We start from the raw sequence: 3,194 nt of genomic DNA, 5'->3' as shown, positions 1-3,194 counted from the left end.
GGTCCGACTACGGTACCAAAATAAAAGATCAACCCCCACATGCGACATGGTCCCCGATCGCCCCAACTGGGCACCACTACTGATCATCTGGGAAAGACACATAGTAACGACGAGAGTCTTCATCAAACTCCCACTTGAGCTCACGCGCGTCGTCTGGAACGGTATCATCGGTCCCTGCATCTGGTTTTGGAAGTAATCTGTGAGTCACGGGGACTCGGCAATCTCGCACCCTCATGATCAAGACTATTTAAGCTTATAGGTAGGGCAAGGTAAAATGTGGAGCTGCGGCAAGTGACTAGCATATATGGTGGCTAACATGTTCGCAAAAGAGAGCGAGAAGAGAAGGCAAAGCACAGACGAATAACTATGATCAAGAAGTGATCCTAGAACAACCTACGTCAAACATTACTCCAACATCGTGTCCACTTCCGGACTCCGTGAGAAGAGACCATCACGATTACACACGCGGTTGATTCATTTTAATTAAGTTAAGTTTCATGTTATCTACAACCGGACATTAACAAACTCCCATCTGCCCATAACCACGGGCACGGCTTTCGAAAGTTCAAATCCCTGCAGGGGTGTCCCAACTTAGCCCATCACAAGCTCTCACGATCAACGAAGGAAATTCCTTCTAGCGGGAAGACCCAATCAGACTCGGCATCCCGGTTACAAGACATCCTCGACAATGGTAAAACTAAACTAGCAACACCACCCAGATGTGCCAACAAATCCCGATAGGAGCTGCACATATCTCATTCTCAGGGCACACCGGATGAGCAAGACGTCGAGTAGGCCAGCCCAGAGTTGCCCCTGGTAGCCCCGCACATCGCTCAGTTGGACCAACACTTAGAGAAGCACTGGCCCGGGGGGTTAAAATAAAGATGACCCTTGAGTCTGTGAAACCCAAGGGAAAAAGGCTAGGTGGCGAATGGAAAAACCAATGTTGGGCATTGCTGGAAGATTTTTATTCAAGGCGAACTGTCAAGGGGTTCCCATTATAACCCAACCGTGTAAGGAACGCAAAATCCGGGAACATAACACCGATATGACGGAAACTAGGGCGGGAAGAGTGGAACAAAACACTAGGCAAAAGGCCGAGACTTCCACCCTTTACCAAGTATATAGGTGCATTAAGATAACAAGATAATATAGTGATATCCCAACAATAAACAATGTTCCAACAAGGAATGATCTCCAATCTTCACCTGCAACTAGCAACGCTATAAGAGGGGCTGAGCAAAGCGGTAACATAGCCAATCAACGGTTTGCTAGGACATGCTGGGTTAGAGGTTTGACATGGCAATTTGGGAGGCATGATAAGCAAGTGGTAGGTATCGTAGCATAGGCATAGCAAAAGAGCGAGCATCTAGCAAGCAAAGATAGAAGTGATTTCGAGGGTATGATCATCTTGCCTGCAAAGTTGTCAGAGTTGACTTGATCCTCGTAAACGAACTCAACGGGCTACTCGTTAGCAAACTCGTCTCCCAGCTCTACTCAAACAAGACAAACAAGCAAAAGGAACACAATCAACCACGTGCAATGCTCAAACAACATGATGCAAACATGGTATACTATGCGGGACGCGATATGTCATGCATATGCAAGATTTGACAAGGAATGATTGAACCTGGACTCAACTTGGAAATCCAAGAGTGCCACTGGAAAGGTGAGGTGATTTCGGTTGAAATTGATATAAAGATCACTGGAATCGGATGCACGGTTTGAAAATGGCAAGCAAAACAAATATGGCACCGGTCTGCGATTATCAGCAAATAGCCATCTAAAAGCAACAAGATAAATATGCTACAGCACTCAAACATGACAACAAAATACATGGTAGGGATCCACTCATGATGATTGACAAAAGATGAATACTGAGCTACGGCTAATTCATCCATTAACAGTTTCAAACAAGCATGGCAAAAATGCAAATGATAACAGGTTTCAGACTTAGTGAAATTAACACAAGTCTGGAATTTAACATCAGGAAGCATACTTTAGAGCATGAAAACTACAAGCTATAGGATCTTAACATGGCAAAGCAAGGTATCGCATGAAGCTACTCAAAGCACTTAACAAAAGTCCCTTAGTGACCTTGAGCCAAAGGGATCAGAAAATATCATTGCAAGCATGTGAACATGGCAAAAACATAAACAGATCTCAGACTTGGTGAAAAACTGGAGCATGCAAAATCAGTTAACAAGTAGGCATGTTTACCAGCTCGATGCACTCACTACAGAGCATGGAATGACAAACTAAGCATACACCCATCAAGAATACATATCATAGAAGCTATACATTGCAAGGACAACAACATAGCATGCACGGATCAATAGCAACATCCTCGGCAAAATCGCTAACAAGTCAACAATCTGCCAGGATTCACGATATAGCAAAAGTAGAGCTCGATTGACTCAAGTTAGGGTGCTCCATAAATCCAAACAAAGACATGGATGGATAGAGCACCACAATTTTAACAAATCATCCTTATTGATCATCCTCAAAAGAGGCAGGGATCACTAGGAAACAACATGAACATATGGCATACCGACAAAATCAGGACAAGGACTTGGTGAAATTCTAAGTCTCTGAAATCGGCATTACCGATTACGCTACTTTGCAAGCTTGTGCTAGTCACCACAGATGTCACAAAAATACATGGTAAGCACCTCTGTAAAGATGGCATGGCATATAACAAAACACATGTAGAGCTCAGGAGCATATCATGCACACATTAATCATGGCAAAAATGACAAATATCTATTTGATGAAACAGATCTGCCAAGTTTATCACATAGCCCTCTTCCAACAGCATTTCGGGCATCAAGATGAGGTCAAATGAAAATGATGCAATGAGATGAAATGATGTACTCGTTGAGGCCAACATTTTGATATGCTACACGCACAAATCGGAGCTACTATGAGAGAGTTATAGCATGCCAGAGTTTGCATAATAATTAGGGTTTTCGGGGAAGAAGTCAACCGATCCAGATCTGGATCTACTGTAGCACGAGCACTGTAGCAGCGCGGCGGCGGGCTCGCCGGAGAAGAGGATGGGGAGGACGGCGCCGGCAATGGAGAAGGCGCGGTGGAGGAGATCCCGACGCCGGACCTCGGCAGCGGCGCGAACCGCGGCGAGGGACGGCGAGGCGGCGCCGGGCTGAGCTACGGCAGGTGTGGCGGGGCCGACA

The sequence above is a fragment of the Triticum aestivum genome, chromosome 4A, assembly GCF_018294505.1.
Source record: "Triticum aestivum cultivar Chinese Spring chromosome 4A, IWGSC CS RefSeq v2.1, whole genome shotgun sequence".
Classification (NCBI taxonomy): Eukaryota; Viridiplantae; Streptophyta; class Magnoliopsida; order Poales; family Poaceae; genus Triticum; species Triticum aestivum.
This window is presented reverse-complemented; position numbering follows the sequence as displayed.